Raw genomic sequence first — 21278 nt, forward strand, 5'->3', positions numbered from 1 at the left:
TACAGGGGTGGCAGCCCCACATCTTTTAGAGCACTTTTGGACCTGGTACTGAATCTCTGCCAGAGGGATTGCTGCACTCAAGGACTCCCTGGATTGCTTTTCTGCTGGATCACCCTGCAGCCAGCTGCCTCTGTTTTTTGGTTCTACAGGATACTAAGGATGGTGCCAGGAGGAACTTACTTGTTGTATGTGCTGGCCTAATATCTACTCACAGTTCTAGGCTCTCACAGGGGCCAGCATGAGATTTCTGATGATGCCCCTGGCACTACTAATATACCATTTGGGGAGCGCTATATTTTTGTGTCTGTGCCTGACAATAGAGCATAGAGAGCACCGTGACTGTTGACCACTGTAACTGCTTCCCGTACAATGAGAGGCTTTTCGCCACATTGGTGCAGCGTGTGTTGGGTGCGGACACTGGTTCTGAACTATTGGGGTGGTCGCACTTCGCACTGGGCACAGCTAGCCAGGCCACTTGAGGCTACAGTGACCATTGGCTCCCAAGGATCCCCCTAGTGGGACCCCCTCCATTGCAGGAGATGCAGAGAGCAGGGCTGGCGCGTCTCAGTGTCAGGAAGAGGACGCCTCTCAAGTTGACAGAGGCTCTCTCTGGGTGAGGAGCCTCCCCGAAGTTGTGCTTATACTGCAGCACCTGCCTTGGCGCTACGGAAATTGGTCCCGACCTTGAGACTACATAATATCACAGTAATGATTTCTTTCATGATGTTTGGCAACCTAACAATAGTTCTTTTGTTGCACTCATTGTGATGTTTGTGACAATTGCCTAGTTGGCAAAGTAATCACTGGTTTATGTTTTATTGGTCTATGATTTATGTATAATACACTGTATATTTTTATGTTATAAAACATTGTGTGAAGTCTCATTTGTGGTGTATTTATTGTGCCACTGGCGTGTGTGTATGTTGTGCAAATGCTTTACACATTGCCTCTGAGATAGGCCTGACTGCTCGTGCCAAGCTACCAAGGGGGTGAGCAGGGGCTGTCTCCCTTACCCTGACTAGAGTGGTGGGTTCTGCCTGGTTCAGGTGCATACCCTAGTGAACCAGAAACCCCATTTCTCACAAGGACATACTGCAGGGCTCCACACGCAAAGCCAACCTCGTATTCTGAACCCCTGCAATACAACTGTACCAAGATCTATCCCCCGTCACCCTGTGCAGGAAAAGAGACTTCAAAATAGTGACGGTTACGCTTAGGAATATGAACATTCTCTATCAGTTGGGTCACCCTTTTGCTTTGGAAAACAATGATCGCTGCACTCTCTGGAGGAAGCAAAACACTTACTGGGACTTGAACCAGACCTAGAGGATAAGGAGTCCTCAACATCTTGTAAACTCACCAGAGATGTGTTCTGTTCTACTTAGGCTGCAGTAAAGCCCCATCATCCTACAAAGCACCAAACTGAGGAGACATCCCAAGAGACCAAATGCAATATCATACAACACCTCAAAAACATGGGTAAAAGTTCCTCTCCTACACCTTCTACTTCAGGATCCCTGTAACATTTTGTCCCCGCCCTTCTCACTGTAAAGACTTTCCCCACAGGGGGAATAGCAGCACTGCTAAACAGATTCAGACTTCCAATGCCCTAGACTGTGGGGGCCTGTGGGAGTGTTGAATTACACTCCGGTGCTGACCTATGCTCGTGGACCTTGCCTGGCAAATCATCCCTCCCAGTTCACACCCCAGGAGAGTGACGTCTTGGGCAGGATCTGTGCACCTCGATGCTAATCTCCGCAGGAAGCGGACAGAGAGGTTTGACCCAGTTTCTCTGTTGTGGTTATGCTATAAATGCTTTCTTTCTACAGGTCACACAATCTTAGTAGATACCTGCACAGTCCCTTTCAGATACCTCACCAGAATCCCTCATCCTCAAGTGAGGGCTGAAGTCACTGCTTACTACCCTCCTAAGTGTCCTAAAACACTGCTTTCTTCTGAGCTTGTCATGTGGTTTGATTGGGAATGCTTGGGGGTAGAGATCAATAAGCTGGCTACACCTGCCTTTTGCCGCTTCTCCACACTCTTCTGTAACAGATGATGCCAACAAATGACACAAACTCTTATCCCTTAATTTCCTTGGCTTGAACTTCCCAAGCAGGCGCAGGCAGATCTGGAGGTACTTACTACAGCATCACCCGGATGTCATTCTACTTCAGGAAACCCACCTTATAGGGGTCAACACACACAGGATGGCACACTTGAAATATTCACTACGCTATTGGGCTTTTACTGACACCAAAGCTCTGGGGGTGGACATCCTCTACTCAACACAAGCCCCCTATCTTCAGAAGGTGTTACGAGAGCAACTAGATGGAGTTTATGGTGATATAATAGTTGCTGGTGATTTCAGTCTAGTCTGGTACCCGGAGATGGGTAGGAACACTATGATATACCAAGGGTTATGTCTGCTCAACAAATGAGGGATATCACTGACCTAAATCTTGTAGGCTTGTGGCACTATAAGCACCCTGACTCGAGGGACTGTTTTCTTCTACTCCCATGTACACAACTCATACTAATGCATTGACATAATCTTGATAACACATTCACTCTTACACACCTTGACGCAGCCAAGATCTCTGATATCTCAATCTCTGACCTTGCTCATGTAGAACTCACCTGTCTGACGCGTCCCTTACTTCTAGAAATCTCCCACTTTGGCCCCTGCCCCCACCAGACATTACGAGACAATGTTGAAGAAATTCAGCAGGGGATAAGAGATTACTTCACCAATAACACTGCCCTGGATACTTCCCTACACATGCTATGTGATGGGTTTAAAGTATCAGAGTAACAGTATCTCTCCTGAGTAGATAAAAACCAACCTATAATCCTGTGAATGGGACCCATTGCCTCCTTCACATTCGGAACTTCTCAAAACTCAACAGGAACTCCAGGTAATTGAATGAACTTTGCCTATAGGGAAAACCCCAGGCCCAGACGGGCTGCTTGTCACATTTTACTGCTTGTTCCTCCCTGAGTCCTGACCCACATTATACACCTTTTTAACTTTTTGACGCAGGATATAGGGCTCACGCCATCCATGCTGGCTGTTGAGATAATTCTCAATCTCAAACCAGGGAAGGACCCAGCGTAATGTTCATCTTATCGTCCCATAGCCCTCCTTAACACCGACGCAAAATAGTTCACTAAAATACTGGCAACTAGATTAGGAAAGTATCTACCAGGACTAATCGACCCAAATTAAGTGGGTTTATCCATGGCAGGAAGGGTGCGGATAATGTCTGCTGGGTTGCATATCTGGTAGATGAAGCCCATTGCCATTGTATTCCAGCATGACTTATTCCTATTGATGCCGAAAGGTTTTTGACAGAGTGAGTTGGCTTTTCATTCAGGCAGTCTTGGGTGAGGTGTCTGAGGCCCAGGCATGATATATAAAATCATGGCATCCTATGCGGCCCCTACCACCATGATACACATTAATGGACAACAGTCCCTGTGATCACCTTTCATCGAGGAACGTGCCAGGGATGCCCGATATCACATCTTTTATTTGCCTTAGAGGTGGAACCACTAGCCATCACTATCCGCAGCACTGCTGAGCTGGGGAGTATACCTTGTTCGCTGACAATTTGCTGCTTACTCTCACACGCCCAGAGGTCTCCATTCCTGCCCTGGTTACTCGTTTACAGGCCTATGAGGCAGTCTCAGGCCAAAAGATTAATATGTTCAAATCACATATGCTCAACCTCACTATTCCTGCCCAGGATTTACCTGATCTATAGCAGCAATCCAGTGAGCACCAGATAAAATTAGATTCCTGGGTCTCAATCTCACTCCAACCCTTTCCACTTGGACACGAGCAAACTGGCCTCAACCTCATGTACCATCTTGGTGGATCTCAGGCATTCCACTCATGGCTAGGTCGCATTAATGTTATAAGGATGAATGTACTCCCCCAGGTGCTTTATCTATTTCAAACATGCCCATCTCACAGGACGATATTCATCAGCTTTAGCATGGCGTCTGCTCTTTTATATGGTATGAGGAGCGACTGAGGATATCTAATGCATTACTGATGCTGCCTTGTGACAAAGGAGGATTGGCAGTATGCGCCAGTGAGAAGCACTGGTTCCATGTGGACCACGCTGTGGCCTGTAGACCACTATGGGAGCTGGTCTGGCTACCTGAACTTGCACAACCATGCAGTCCTTATATCTCCACTCCCACCAAAAAAGCACTCGACATCTGGGACAAATTAGCACTTAGAAGGGGCCTAACTACCTTCACCTCCCCCAAACCTCCCATAGCGTGCAACCCTGACTATACCTCAGCACTTTCGTCCCTCTTTTGCTGCCGGGTCAGAGGGTGGATGCACAATGCAAACTGGACTACCAACTGTCAGATACCGCAAAGCTGCAATACTATCAACTAAGACACTGACCTTTATACCCAATGTTATACCCAGAGGCCATATGTCCATATATCACCTTTGAAAAGTTAATATGGGCATATGGAGGGTCTAGGAGCCTCATTTCTAAAACACACATAACACTTCAACTCTCCACGCCGCCTCGCCCTCATACGTGTCAGGTTTTCCTTTCACACCTCTACTGCAACAAGTATTTCACACAAACAATGGGAGACCCTATGGCAAGACATTCCTAAGACATATTGTAGTCTCCCCCTCAATGAAATGGCATATAAGCTTATGTTCCAATGGTACTATACCTCAGCGTGTCTCATCACCACAATCTTTTGGAAAGAGATACTAGGACACATAAAAGCTGTAATAGGCTACACACTCCCTCCCACTTACCTCACAGTGATTCTGGGCATCCACACCCCTGACTTAAGTGCAATGACTCACGCCGACTAGAAACTTGCTAGCTATATGATTCATGCGGCACAACAATTAGTGGTCATAAATTGGACGAAACAGACACCCCCATATATTGGCCAGTGGTTCACCCGTCTACGGCACACCATGGCAATGGAATAGCTATCCCACCGTCTCCATCAGGCGGAGGCCAAATTCCAGGCTGTGTGGTGCCCGCTCTATTTACACACCTTAAATTCACCTGTTTCAACCTGCCATAACTGAGAGCACTGCAACTCTTTTACTGACCCTTCCCCACATTCCCACCATGGAAGGTTTACTCTGACAAACCCATTGCTTCACAATTCGACACCCCATTCACAGTCCTCACCTTTCTCTTGAGCCCTTCAAGTGATCCCTCGAGGATCACCTGAAGGGCTGATCCTCAAGGGTGCCCTGTAGATGGCATACTTTTTTGTTTTGTTCATGTTCTCTTTTCTGTTGTTTATTTTGATCAAGTGTTGCACTGTACATGTGTAGGAAGCTGGACTGTATATACTATCCCAAAGTGAGAGATAGTGTGCACAGAGTCCAGGGGTTCCCCAAGAGGCTTGACAGAGGCAATAATAGATAATACTAATGCACTATTTGTGGTAGTGTGGTCGAGCAGTTAGGCTTATCAGAGGGTAGTGTTAAGCACTTGTTGTACGCACACAGGCAATAAATGAGAACACACACTCAATGACAACTCCAGGCCAATAGGTTTTTATATAGAAAAATATTATTTTCTTAATTTATTTTAAAACCATAAGATTCAAATTGCAGTTAAGTACATTAAATGTAAGGTACTTTGCATAGATATAGATAGGACTTTGAATCAAAACAGTAATGTACACAGTTTGGCATAAAATGGCAATAAGCCATTTTAAAAGTGGACACTGCAAAATTCAACAGTTCCTGGGGGATGTAAGTACAGTTAGGTTAATGTGGTAAGTAAAGCACTTACAAGTTCAGTCTCTGGGGCATTGGTAGCCCACCGTTGGGGGTTCAAGTCAACCCCAAACACCCAGCACCAGCAACACAGGGCCGGTCAGGTGCAGAGGTCAAAGAGGGGCCCAAATAACATAGGCACCTATGGAGACAGGGGGTTCTTCGGTTCTAGTCTGCTGGAAGGTAAGTACCTGTGTCCTCGGGGAGCAGACCAGGGGGGTTTAGTAGAGCACTGGGGGGTCCCAAGTAGGCACACAAAGTACAGCCTCAGCGGCACAGGGGCGGCCAGGTGCAGTGGGCAAACAGGGTGTCAGGTTTGTAATAGGTTTCAGTGGAGGGACCGGGGGTCACTCAGACGTTGCAGGCAGGGCACAGGGGGCTTCTCTGGCCAGCCACCGACTGGGCAAGAGTGAGGGCCACCTGCTGGTCACTGCTGCACTAGTGGTTGGTTCTTCACGGGCCTGGGGGCTGTGGGTGCAGTGCTTTTTCCAGGCGTCGGGTTTCTTCTTTCCAGGCAGTCGTGGTCAGGGGGGTCCTCAGGATTCCCTTTGCAGACGTCGTCATGGGGTGCAGAGAGGTTAGCCCAGGGTGGACATGTCGTCAGAGTTGCCTGGGGATCCTTTCTGGGTCATTGGTTTCTCTGGACACGGGCGAGGAGCGTCGGGTGCAGAGTGGTGGGGACTCACACTTCTGGAGTGAGGTGAGAGTCCCTTTAAAGGTGGTTTCTTCTTGCTTGGTTGGACAGGTCCTCTGTCTATGGGAGTTTCTTGGTCCTTTGTAGTTGCCGGGCAGTCCTCTGAGTCAGCAGAGGTCGCTGGGCCTGCGGGATGCGTCGCTGGTGCAGGTTCTTCAAAGTTGGAGACAGACGGAAGGTCTGGGGCCAAAGCAGTTGTCGGCTTCATCCTTCTCTGCGGGGTTTTCAGGTCAGCAGTCCTTCTTTGTAGGTCATCAGGAATCCTGGGTTCAGGGTCACCCAGAAATACTAAATTTAGGGGTGTGTTAGGGCTGGAGGGCAGTAGCCAGTGTCTACTGTCCCTGAGGGGGGCTACAGTCTCTTTGTGCCTCTCTCCCTCTAGAGAGGGGGCACACCCCTATTCCTATTGGGCTAAATCCTCCAAAACAAGATGGAGGATTTTCTAAGGAGGGGGTCACTTCAGCTCTGGTCACCTTAGGGGTGGACCTGGCTGAGGGGGTGACTCCTCCTTGTTTTTCTCATTATCTCCCCGGACTTGCGGCCAAAAGTGGGGGCTGTGTCCGGGGGGGCAGGCATCTCCACTTGCTGGAGTGCCCAGGGGCGATGTAACACCAGGCTTGAGCCTTTGAGGCTCACCATCAGGTGTTACAGTTCCTGCAGGGGGAGGTGTGAAGCACCTCCACCCAGGACAGGCTTTATTCCTGGTCACAGAGTGCACAAAGGCACTCACCCCATGTGGCCAGAAACTGGTCTGGAAGTGGCAGGCTGGCAGAGACCTGTCAGCCTAGCACTAGCAGTTGGGCTGGCACGTATAGGGCATCTCTAAAATGCCCTCTGTGTGCATTTGTCTATAAATCCAACACTGGCATCAGTGTGGATTTATTGTGCTGAGATGTTTGATACCAAACTTCCCAGTATTCAGTGTAGCTACTATGGAACTGTGGAGTTCGTGTTTGACAAACTCCCAGACCATATACTCTATATGGGTACCCTGCACTTACAATGTCTAAGAATTGGCTTAGACACTGTAGGGGCATAGTGCTCATGCAGCTATGCCCTCACCTGTGGTATAGTGCACCCTGCTTAGGACTGTAAGGCCTTCGAGAGAGGTAACTTACCTATGCCACAGGCAGTGGGTTGTGGGCATGGCACCCTGAGGGGTGTACCATGTCGACTTAGTCTTTTTCTCCCCGCCTGCACACAAAAGTTGTGACGCAGTGTGCATGTGCTGAGTGAGGGGTCCCCAGGGTGGCATATTACATGCTGCAGCCCTTAGAGACCTTCTGTGGCCACAGGGCCTTTGGTACCAGGGGTACCTTTTACAGGGGACTTATCTGTGTGCCAAGGCTGTGCCATCTGTGGAGACAAAGGTACAGTTTTAGGGAACGAACGCTGGTGCTGGGGCCTGGTTAGCACTTTCAAACAAAGCTGGCATCAACAAAAAAAGGCACAAAGTTAGGGGGTAACCATGCCAACAGTGGCATTTTCCTACAACATGCATATGCCAAATACCAATGTTAGTCCATGGCACTGTCAGCTATCAAGAAGTGGGAACTTACTATGCAAATATCATGTTGTTTGGATCTAACATTTGCCATGGCACCTCTGTTCTCTGAGGCTTGGCTTGTCACAAGTTCCTCTAAAACTTCAATAAAAAGATTCTGAGTAAAAAAAAGTATGCTGAGAATAACATAACAAATAAATAAATAAAACATATATACAATAAAACACTTCTTTCCCTAATCCCCTACAAACCCAATACCATGCCAAGAAAAGCAAGTATAATTAACAACAAAAAAATAATAATGACCAAGACCTAAAAATGCTTCTTAATATAAAATAAGATAAAGAATAAAAATAAACATAAAACAAAATTACTAACATCAATGAAATAATACTTTACATAACTAATTAGGCAATGACTTAAAAAAAAAGAAAACTACGTAACATTTACCAACCTACTCCCTAAAGTGCTCTACAACTCGTTACTTAAATTATAAATACAATTAAACCATAAAAATGTCACAAACTGAACCAACTCCAAAAATACAAATGTAAAAGTATTCATAAAAAAATACACAAATAAAACATAGATATCATATAATGTTAAAGAGATCAATACTATTTATTCTCTACACAGTAAAAAAAAAAACTGTGGGCCTCATTTACAAGCCTTTACGCCACCATTGCAGCATTTTGTTTTATGCATAGTGGCACAAGTAGTGCTCTGCACTACTCCACATTTACAAACTTTTGCATTGGGCCCAATGTGTGAGTTTGTAAAGCCTTGCATCACATTATACCTGCACCACGTATTATGTATGCAAGGTAGGCGTTCCCACAGGAAAAGCCACGCAGAACTGACGCAGTGAAATGTACAACATTTCCCTGCATCACTCTGCGACTTCACTGCATTAAAATTTTCCCGCCTGCTCAGAGCAGGCGTAAAACTGATGCTGGGCTTCTCTCCTGGCATTGCTGGAGTAGTGTATGTACAGCAAAGCGTGTTTAGCACCACAGATGCATCAGAATTTCTGATACATCAGTGAAAACGTGTACCATGGAGCTCTATATTGTGAAAACAGTGCAACCATGGCATCATTAGGGGGTCGTAGAGCATCAATAGAAATCTGACGCATCAAAGCCTATGCATCAGATTATTATAAATGAGGCCTCGTGTTCCTACATTCAAAATTATGCCCCAGAGTATTCTTGTCATTACAGTATTTTTCCCACAATATCATTTACAATTAATATTCTTGAGTTGATATTAAGGTGGAACACCCTTTCCATATATTTACACTTGCATAGTTGTGAGCTTCATTCTAACAGTTTACAAAGATTTGAGATACTCTTTCTTGTGCACGATTAGAAAAAAATCTTTCTATTGGTATTTTGTCTCTGACCACCCTGTCACTTCAGTGGTCTGATGATACCATGTGAAGCAGCTGGTTCAGTCTGAAGTTATCTATAGGTTATAATGACTAGTCTATAGTCTCTAAACAGTTTGCACCACTTTCAACTTTACCTTTATTAAACAGTTTTCCCAACTGCAATGTGGTGCACTGTCTCCAATTACGGAATTTGATGTCCGCTAGTACTGGAAGAAAGACAAGGTACTAGGTAAAGGGTATCATTGGGGATCGATATGTTGTAACCATACCTTTTCTAACCGCTCCCTCTCAATGTCTCAGCAAGATCACAATAAATTGTAAGGTAGGCCCTAAATTTAGACGGCAGCAGTAACAAGTAAGATAATAGTGTAGTACAATGGTCCTGTTTAAAATGAGATTATTTTTTTCAAGTTTGAGCCCGGAAGTTTGCCAACAGGCCCAAATAACCAAAACATCGTGAATGGTTTGTTAGGAAAAAGGCTTTGAGTGCAGCTGTTGGATTTCTTGCTGATTTTTTACTAGCTTAGATATTGTCCTGAATTCAAAATAAGCACCAAGTACAACATACATCATGGTGTTCGTTGCAGTTGGTATGTGATTTCAAAGTTTGTGTGTTAGTATTATTGTCAGGCTTGAATGCTTTTATGTTGAACTCACACATGGAGCAATATGAAATGCCCAGGTAAGCCTTATACTTCCAAAATAGTCTTTCCTTTGAATGTTTCCTGTTTTTTGCCCTCTCACCAGTGCTAAGCCCCTTTCTGAATTTTGGGAAAGTTTTCAGCTAAGCCTTCATTTTTCTACAAAAGAGGCTAACTGAATCCTTTAAAACTACGCTCGAGTTGTAATTGTCCCTGGAGGGGCCGCAAAATAAAGACGAAATGTGGATTTTTCCCCCTAAAGGTGCCTTAAAAAAGGTTTGTTTTGCTAAGATCACCCTTTTCCCACTTTTTTCAAACATGCAGAATGGTAAAAAAAAACATTTTGGAGCATATTTACTAGCCCCTAGCGCCGCTAGCATTGCGCCACTTGGTAGTCCTTTGCGCCACTTTATACCTGCACCACATATAATGTATGAAGGAGGGGTGCGTTCCCCTGCAGGAAGGCCCAAAAAAAGGCATAGTGAAATTTACAAGATTTCACTGCGCCATTCTAGCATTATGCTTTAATGCCTGCTCAGGGCAAGCGTGAAAATGACACTAGTGCAGTGGTTCCCAACCTGTGGTCCGGGGACCCCTGAGGGTCCGCGACTGCTTAGATAATTAAAAAATATTAAAAGATTAGGTCCCCAGCTTTCAGTAATGACTTAGTGGGGGGTCCCCGGACTCCAAGAACGAGTCAGTGGGGGTCCCTGGGTTCCAGTAATCATAAAGTAGGGGTCCACAGAAGTCAAAAGGTTGGGAACCACTGCACTAGTGCATTAGCCTGTGGGCCTCCTGTCCTTTGCTGGAGTAGCGCCAACATTTTTGCCGCTAGTCCAGCGAAGCGCCACAATAGCATCAAAAATGTTGATGCTACTGTCCTAACAACACCATGGTGCACTGTATTGTGAATACAGTGCTACCATGGTGTTGTTAGGGGGGCACAGGGTGACACAAGGAATTAGGTGCAGTGGAACTGATGCACCAGTTCCTTGTAAATATGCCTCTTAGTATACCACAGTTTTTTCAGTTTTGTAACTAGCAGCCAATATTTACTGTTTTTGCAATGTCTGCCTACTTGTAATTTATAGAAGAAAACAAGTGTGAAACTCATGGGTCAACCTAGAAAGCTATACATTCCTGAAAACTAGACAACATTCTGAATTCAGCAAGGTGTTATTTGTACCGATCACTGAAGGTTTTCTCAAAGGAGCTATTTGTTGAAATTTAAAAATAGTAAACATAAATAACAAAAAGAGGTCACAATGTTTTCATCTATGTTTTTGTGCAATGAAGGTAATATAAATTAGAGCTCAGATTTAGGAAAAATGACGCACAACTGTGCTAGTGCAGTTGTGCGTCAAAAAATGTAACGCTGGCTAACAACATTTCCTTGTGCTGTCTGTGCATCGTATTGATAAAATGACGCACCATGGCACTAAGGAAACGTTAGCACTTTTTTAACGCTAATTGCGCCATAAAAACAGGGAACCATGATGGAGAATGCAGGCCAGGAGAGACCCCAGAGACATCCCAATCAGCCCAGTACAAGCCAGGATGGACCAGCAAAATCACAGGAGGAGAAAAGGTAGCGGAAGCATCGCTTCTGGGAGGAGAAAAATTACATCTTGGTCAGAGAGGTGACTGAGCACAAACACCGGCTCTTTGTCACCTCCAAATTGCCAATAGGTAGGAAGGAAGCGATATGGCAGGCAATAGTAGATAAAGTCAACAGTGTGGCAGAGCTGAAGAGGACTATCACTGATTGTAAGAAGCACTGTCATGATTGCAAGTGCAGGACTAAAGAGAAACTGGCCAGGAACCAAAAGACAGCACTGCAGACTGGAGGTGGAAGTCCAGCACCCCAGTAGGACCTGGATGACCTGGAGGAGATGGTGGCAGTGGTCATCCCGGTGGAGCTGGTCACTGGAATTGCATGACAGGACAGCGCAGACTTCCAAGACCTACCACAAATGTTTGGTAAGCTGCAGTGGGGGGCAAACTGGAAATTAACAAATGACAGAAGGGGGAGGCACATAGGACACACTGAATGCATGCAAAAGGGTTGCATCGGAACACATAGGGGGTTATTTTAACTTTGGAGGAGGTGTTAATCCGTCCCAAAAGTGACGGAAAAGTGACGGATTTACCACCAGCCGTATTACGAGTCCATTATATCCTATGGAACTCGTAATACGGCTGGTGGTATATCCGTCACTTTACCGTCACTTTTGGGACGGATTAACACTCCTCCAAAGTTAGAATAACCCCCATAGTGCCAGAATGAAAAGGCCCTATCTCCATCGGAGTGTCACTTTAAGTGACGCTCCGGTGGCGCTATGCACTCTGCCATATTTACAAGGTGGCATTAAGCCACTTTTATGGCTTAACACTACCTTATAAACATGGCCCTCTTACACTCAGCGCTTTGCCTGGAAGGGGCATGCAATTGGTATTGCTGTGGGCGTGCCACAACAACACCTATTGCATTTTGACGTTGCCCCAGATTTACGAGTTTTTGTAAACCTGAGGCTGCACCAAAATCTAACACCACCCCAGGGGTGGCACTAGCATTGCACAACATGGAGAAATGCCTTCCTTCCTCTTTGTGTTTTTGCTCTTCCTATGTGTGCTACATCCTGCAACACACATAGAAAGTGCAAATTGCCATAGAAGATTGTTTTTGTGCAGGAAGGTGTCCCTTCCGGCACAAAAATAATCTCCCCCACACTGCAGCCATTCTTACACCATGGCTCAAGGTTGTCTGCGTTGGTGCTCGGCAGCAAAAATAGCGCAGGGGCCAAAACAGGGGTGCACGTATATGCTTTAAAATTGTGAATCCCTGCATATTGAAAATGATGGAGTGCGGCGCTGCCAAAAGTGGTGCAGCATTGCACTCCGTCATTTTCCCCAAAACCTGGGCCATCATGGTCAAACACTTCAGATGCGCCCACACCTTAACCACTATATGCACTGACCATTTCTCAACAATCCCAGCAATTGCTTCACTATTGCCACTGATCCACCTGCCCATGTGTAACTCTCAGTGGGCAACATGTAGTACGCTTGTTGCACAAGGTGGCCCAACAAGAACTGCCACACACATCCATGCACTATTTGGGAATGGGCACAAAAGTGACCATATGCAACATATTGGGCATGTCTGTGATCGTCATTTGTGCTGCTGTACAAGTAGCTTCCATTTCACCATGTAGCAAGGTTGTCTGTGTTGTGGAAATGGTTGGTGTCGTGCACAAAGGGGCTCCTTAATGCATAACCGCAGCTACAAGGGTTATCAATTTGGCACTAGAGGCCCAGTTTTACAAGCCCGTAATGCAACATTAGCATCATACAAATTGTTGCCAATGTGTATTCAAGCTGCCCATTCCCCTTCTGCTACATTAACAGTCACATAGTGCCTGCATTGATCCACTTTGTACATTCTTCCACCACCATAGGCCTGTGGCAGATATGATGTATGCAAATAAATATACCTTAAGCAGGGAGAGAAGAACTAATGGGGTTGACAATCCATAAAGATTGCACTGTGCTATCTAATAACCTCATGTGTGAGGCCTGCCAAAGGCAGATGATAAAGTGATACAGCATTGTAAGCAATGGACCTCCCTGTGCTTTGCTGCACTAATGCCATATTTATGGTGCCTATGCAGTAAAGCACCAATTTAGTGACGAAACTCATATGGCTACAGCAGGCATGTCCACCATGGTGACCAGTAATGTAATTAACGTGCTTCCATGGTGTTGTTGGCTGGGGCAAGGGACCTGCAAGGAAAATGGTGGTGTGGGATCGATGCACCAAATACATTGAAAGTTTGCCCGATGTGTGATGCACAAAATGTAACACACAATAAACAACTACATTCTGTAGAATTACAAACTTCTCACACACCCACTTGTCACACTACCCTGAGTTCACGTGTTGTATGGGAAGATCACAAACATACACATGTAATGCCTATTGCATGCAGTGTCAGGTGTGAGATGGGCACATGGAAGATATGCCAGGATAAGGTATGCAAGGTGCCTCACCTTGGCATGTTAAGTACGACCTATCACTTTCCACCACTCGAGCAGAAGTTAAAAAATGTATATGCTTGGGTACAGCACTATGATGTCTGTGTCTGGATATACTGTCACATAATTATCTATTTATGAAGAAACATGCAGTGCAACAGCTCAGCTTGCTCCGCTGTGCAGCATCAATTCAAATGTGCAGGGATGTGCACTTGTCACAGACAGTCAATGCATCCCTCTACTAACTTTGGTAATGCCCAAATATATGACGGACCTCACCAACATTGCCACTCAACCTGCATGGTGTAGGGGTGTCCCTCTTGCTGGTCCTAATGCACATCTGCAGGAAGGAAACTAACAGGAATGCTGTCTGCCACTTACAATGTTTGATGATGATTGCAAAACGCATTGAAAGTAGTCCACAATAGCATTAGTACAAACTCTGTTCTTAGTACCACGACTACAATGGTACTAAGTCCCAACATGATGCATCCACACATCAACAAGCCTCAAAATGTATCAGGTCCACCTACACCTACACGAGTACTGACGGAAGTAGATTGGCTTTGTACATGAATCCTCCTAGTCACTTAGGCCCAGATTTATGACAATGTGGCGCAGCTAGGTGCTCCACCAAAAATAGTAGCACTGCGCCACTTTTGAAATGCAGGGATGTGCCATATTTACAGGAATATGGCTCACCCCTGCGTCAATGCTGATTTAAGCTGCATGCGCCAACACAGGCATACTTGCATCATAGTGCAAGGGTGTCTGCGTTCAGGAGATAGATTGTTTATGATGTCCAGGAAGGGACACCTTCCTGTACATAAACAATCATCCATGGCATTTTGCTTATTCTATGTGTGCTGCAGTATGCAGCACACATAGAAAAAGCAAAAAGTGACAACAAATAAAAGCATTCCCCCTCATTTTGCTGTGCTAACGCCACCCCAGTGTGCTGCCACAGATTCATGATTTCTCATAAATCTGGGACAGCATCAAAAGCAATAGAGTTTGTGGTGGAACGGCCACTGCAACACCCATTGCATGCCCTTCTGACACAGAAAACTGCATCAGAGGGGCCCATAATTACAAGGTGCCATAACCCCACAAAAAGTGGCATTACACCTCCTTGTAAATATGGAGCAGTGAAAAGCGCCACAGGAGCGTTGCGAAAAGTGACGCTTCGGTGGCAATAGGGCCTTGTACATCTGGCCCCTAGAGTCATGTGTTCTGATTCCTGCACCACACAACATAACAATGAACCATCTTGTGTGTATGTGTGCAAACAGGAAGGTCTACCTTCCACCAAAATAACACTCAGTTCAGTAATGCAGCCATCCTAGCAGCTATGCAACATGGAAACCTGAGGTACATGGATGAGTGTTGTCCTGCAGGAAGCGAGAAAATCCTGTTTACTTACATACACATAATGTGGTTGAATATGACAATGGGTGGTGCAGGATGCTGAACACACCACTCAAAGTGGTTAGGAGGATGCATGTGGAAAGCTCACTCCCTGCCATCACTCCAACCACACAAGTAGGGTGGCAGATGAGTCAGTTACTAACTCAAATATCTGAAAGAACAAATTCCAAGTATTTCTGTACATCTTCAATTGTTGTGTGAGCACAAATCTGGAACAACACCCATGGCTTGCAAAGTTAATACAGTCAAGTCAATGAAAGGGGTACATATGTCGAAGACCATGATAAAACAATCAAGGTGGGTGTAACTCACTGGGAACTGTGGGATGGCAGATTATGTAAATGGTGACTACACACAAATGATGTTCAGGTGGCACAGTGCGCCATTAGGGGGCCACACATGTGTGCTGTGAAACCAGCAGTTCCTCCTTGCTGCAGCGATGCCTTATGCATTCCCACAAATGGCAGCTACCAGGATCTTTGATTCCACATCTCTATCCCCTGATGTGTGTGTGGCCCCCCTCAACTTCAACAACAGCACCACCCAAAGCACAGGAGGCATCACACACATCAGAGGATGAAGATGTGAAAGGAACATCTTTCACACGAACACCACCCAGTAGCAAAAGTCTGTGCCACATGGACAGCATCTCTTTAGTTCTGTGCTTAAAATCATGCCAGTGTTGTGACAGCTGGCAATGTGACCTCTTCACTCTACCACTGTTGACTTATCATGTATAGATTGTCATTGTCTCAATCCCTACCTATTGTCAATTTGGCCACTTCCTCACTAATGCTCACCTCTCCTACACATCTCATGACATGTCCCTCACCTTTGAACTCTAACTGGGCATTCAATGGCTTGGGATCTCTCATTGAGTCATTGAACAAAACTTGCACATGTAAATAAATACCCATATTAACATGCGTCCTGCTTTTTTTCAGTGTTCCATCAACTCCTATAAATGTATGCACTGTGCGAAGCTATGTCAATGAGAACAGAACCAAAGGACATGTGTGGCTTACTATCAGACACAAAGGCACACAATATGACTCAACATGATAAAGGTGACCGATAGAATTGTGGACTACAACCAAATTTCTGAGGCTTCAAAGCATGTATTAAACGGATATCTATGCAAGTAGACAAATGGCTTGTATGGTTCAGAACACAAGTGCCAGGAAATGTCCCTGATGATTGTACCTGTACAACATTTATGTGAGAAACAAAAGAGGCATATGTAAGACTGTGAGGGGCAGCTGTTAGTGTGCCAGTATTAATTCCCCAAATAAGGTGGAGTTTAATGTGCTAAACGTTTCAAGAATGATTGTTACAGACCTTAGCAATAACAATTGATGTTGCTTTATTACCTGTCAAAGAACTTATATCCATACTCAATCCGATTGTCAGGAACTGCACTGAAATCTGTCCTGAGTAACTGATGTCATACCACTGCCAATCAGACAGCTGATTCGTCATAGTGGATACACAGAGTCACACATGTAAATCAATATTGAATGCGTACCTAAAGGAATTTCTCTAAAATGACCAGTGTAGATATGATAATACCCAGGCAGTCAATCATCATGGAGGCCTTACTGTCAAAAACAAAATTTATTGTTACTAAAAAACACTACCTATTAAAAACCTAAACTGGACTCTAACCTACACTAAGCTAACCTACACTAACTTATCTTAACTTATCCCTACAGCTATCTATCCTAATCTAAACTTATCTTATACATGTAACGGCACACAATAAACATTGTCTCCCCACTCTCTTAACCCCTTCGCTGCCAGGCCATTTCCTCCTCAGGTGCCAAGCCTTTTTTAGGCTGTTTGGGGCAGTTTGTGCGTAGGCCCTCATAACTTTTTGTCCACATAAGCTACCCATGCCAAATTTCCGTACCTTTTTTCCAACATCCTAGGGATTCTAGAGGTCCCCAGACTTTGTGGGTTCCTGTGAGAAAGTAGCCTCTTTCTAGCCTTGTTACCCCCACTTTTGGCCTGTTTGTGAGTGTATGTCAGGGTGTTTTCACTGTCTCACTGGGATCCTGCTAGCCAGGGCCAAGTGCTCATGGTGAAAACCCTATGTTTTCAGTATGTTTGTTATGTGTCACTGGGACCCTGCTAGCCAGGACCCCAGTGCTCATAAGTTTGTGGCCTATATGTATGTGTTCCCTGTGTGATGCCTAACTGTCTCACTGAGGCTCTGCTAACCAGAACCTCAGTGGTTATGCTCTCTCTGTACAAATTGTCACTAACAGGCTAGTGACCAATTTTACCAATTTACATTGGCATACTGGAACACCCTTATAATTCCCTACTATATGGTACTGAGGTACCCAGGGTATTGGGGTTCCAGGAGATCCCTATGGGATGCAGCATTTCTTTTGCCACCCATAGGGAGCTCTGACAATTCTTACACAGGCCTGCCACTGCAGCCTGAGTGAAATAACGTCCACGTTATTTCACAGCCATTTACCACTGCACTTAAGTAACTTATAAGTCACCTATATGTCTAACCTTTACCTGGTAAAGGTTGGGTGCTAAGTTACTTAGTGTTTGGGCACCCTGGCACTAGCCAAGGTGCCCCCACATTGTTCAGGGCAAATTCCCCGGACTTTGTGAGTGCGGGGACACCATTACACGCGTGCACTACACATAGGTCACTACCTATGTGTAGCTTCACAATGGTAACTCCGAACATGGCCATGTAACATGTCTTAGATCATGGAATTGCCCCCCAATGCCATCCTGGTATTGGGGAGACAATCCCATGATTCCCCTGGTCTCTAGCACAGACCCGGGTACTGCCAAACTGCCTTTTCAGGGGTTTCACTGCAGCTGCTGCTGCTGCCAACCCCTCAGACAGGTTTCTGCCCTCTTGGGGTCCAGCCAGGCTTGGCCCAGGAAGGCAGAACAAAGGACTTCCTCAGAGAGAGGGTGTTACACCCTCTCCCTTTGGAAAAAGGTGTTAAGGCAGGGGAGGAGTAGCCTCCCCCAGCCTCTGGAAATGCTTTCATGGGCACAGATGGTGCCCATTTCTGCATAAGCCAGTCTACACCGGTTCAGGGATCCCCCAGCCCTGCTCTGGCGCGAAACTGGACAAAGGAAAGGGGAGTGACCACTCCCCTGACCTGCACCTCCCCTGGGAGGTGCCCAGAGCTCCTCCAGTGTGCTCCAGACCTCTGACATCTTGGAAACAGAGGTGCTGCTGGCACACTGGACTGCTCTGAGTGGCCAGGGCCAGCAGGTGACGTCAGAGACTCCTTCTGATAGGCTCCTTCAGGTGTTGCTAGCCTATCCTCTCTCCTAGGTAGCCAAACCTCCTTTTCTGGCTATTTAGGGTCTCTGCTTTGGGGAATTCCTTAGATAAAGAATGCAAGAGCTCATCAGAGTTCCTCTGCATCTCTCTCTTCACCTTCTGCCAAGGAATCGACTGCTGACCGCGCTGGAAGCCTGCAAAACTGCAACAAAGTAGCAAAGACGACTACTGCGACCTTGTAACGCTGATCCTGCCGCCTTCTCGACTGTTTTCCTGGTGGTGCATGTTGTGGGGGTAGTCTGCCTCCTCTCTGCACTAGAAGTTCCGAAGAAATCTCCTGTGGGTCGACTGAATCTTCCCCCTGCAACCGCAGGCACCAAAGAACTGCATCACCGGTCCTCTGGGTCTCCTCTCAGCACGACGAGCGAGGTCCCTTGAACTCAGCAACTCTGTCCAAGTGACTCCCACAGTCCAGTGACTCTTCAGTCCAAGTTTGGTGGAGGTAAGTCCTTGCCTCCCCACACTAGACTGCATTGCTGGGAACCACGTGTTTTGCAGCTACTCCGGCTCCTGTGCACTCTTCCAGGATTTCCTTTGTGCACAGCCAAGCCTGGGTCCCCGGCACTCTAACCTGCAGTGCACGACCTCCTGAGTTGTCCTCCGGTGTCGTGGGACCCTCTTTCGTGACTTTGGGTGAGCTCCGGTTCACTCCACTTTGTAGTGCCTGTTCCGGCACTTCTGCGGGTGCTGCTTGCTTCTGAGTGGGCTCCTTGTCTTGCTGGACGCCCCCTCTGTCTCCTCACGCAATTGGCGACATCCTGGTCCCTCCTGGGCCACAGCAGCATCCAAAAACCTTAACCACGACCCTTGCAGCTAGCAGAGCTTGTTTGCGGTCTTTCTGCACGGAAACACTTCTACACGACTCTTCATAACGTGGGACATCCATCCTCCAAAGGGGAAGTTTCTAGCCCTTGTCGTTCTTGCAGAATCCACAGCTTCTACCATCCAGTGGCAGCTTCTTTGCACCCACATCTGGCATTTCCTGGGCATCTGCCCACTCCCGACTTGATCGTGACTCTTGGACTTGGTCCCCTTGTTCCACAGGTGCCCTCGTCAGGAAATCCATCGTTGTTGCATTGCTGGTGTTGCTGTTTCTTGCAGAATTTCCCTATCACGACTTCTGTGCTCTTTGGGGAACTTAGGTGCACTTTGCACCCACTTTTCAGGGTCTTGGGGTGGGCTATTTTCCTAACCCTCACTTTTTTCTTACAGTCCCAGCGACCCTCTACAAGGTCACATAGGTTTGGGGTCCATTCGTGGTTCGCATTCCACTTCTAGAGTATATGGTTTGTGTTGCCCCTATCCCTATGTGCCCCCATTGCATTCTATTGTGACTATACACTGTTTGCACTGTTTTCTATTGCTATTACTGCATATTTTGGTATTGTGTACATATATCTTGTGTATATTTGCTATCCTCATACTGAGGGTACTCACTGAGATACTTTTGGCATATTGTCATAAAAATAAAGTACCTTTATTTTTAGTATATCTGTGTATTGTGTTTTCTTATGATATTGTGCATATGACACCAGTGGTATAGTAGGAGCTTTACACGTCTCCTAGTTCAGCCTAAGCTGCTCTGCTAAGCTACCTTTTCTATCAGCCTAAGCTGCTAGACACCCCTCTACACTAATAAGGGATACCTGGATCTGGTGCAAGGTGTAAGTACCCTTTGGTACCCACTACAAGCCAGGCCAGCCTCCTACATTGGTTGTGCAGCGGTGGGATAAGTACTTTGCAACTCCTTACCACTTTGTCATATTGTACTTTTCATAAGAGAAAAATATACAAAACAAGTTCAGTGCATGTACACCTAACCACAAAGTTTTGCTTTTCTTCTCTCACTTCTTTGCCAAGTGCTGAAAAGTACCTCTAAAACTTTCAAAAAGTTCTTAAAAAGTTTTAAAAGTTTTTTTTCTGTTCTTTACAAAGTTCTGAAACTTTTTTCCTTTCTTTTTCTGTCCCTTAAACCTTTTCTATCATGTCTGGTACAGGCCAAACTCTTGATCTGGCCAGCATAGCTTATGACAACCTTAGCTGGAAGGAAGCAAGGAGTCTCTGCATAGATAGAGGTTTAGGGGTAGGGAAGAATCCCTCCAGACAACTGTTAGTTAATATGCTCCTTGAACAAGATAAGACCTTAGTTGGCACTTCTGCTGAAAAATTAGCTGATGGTTCCCAATCTGATCCTGGGGCACCCCTAGCAAAAGATGTGGGAGGGAATCTTTCCAATCTGCCCCTTAGCAGGCCAACTAGCATAGCTGGTACTAATGTGACTTCACATCACAGTAAAAGTGTTACTTCTCATCACAGTAGGAGTGTGACTTCTGTAGGCCAGGCTGTTAGAGTGCCATATGTTAGGGACAGGTCTCCCTCTGTTCATTCACACCATTCTCCTGTGTCAATGCATGCCCAACCCACCCTCCCTGAAGACAGATTGTTAGAAAGGGAACTCAATAGATTG

At 45.9% G+C, this 21278-nt stretch overlaps 1 protein-coding gene across 1 annotated transcript in view; it reads left to right on the top strand.

Moving 5' to 3' along the window:
• TM6SF1 (transmembrane 6 superfamily member 1) overlaps positions 1-21278 on the top strand; it is a 546630-nt gene that overhangs the window by 452698 nt on the left and 72654 nt on the right. The window lies entirely within an intron of this gene.

The sequence above is a fragment of the Pleurodeles waltl genome, chromosome 3_1, assembly GCF_031143425.1.
Source record: "Pleurodeles waltl isolate 20211129_DDA chromosome 3_1, aPleWal1.hap1.20221129, whole genome shotgun sequence".
NCBI classification, from domain to species: Eukaryota; Metazoa; Chordata; class Amphibia; order Caudata; family Salamandridae; genus Pleurodeles; species Pleurodeles waltl.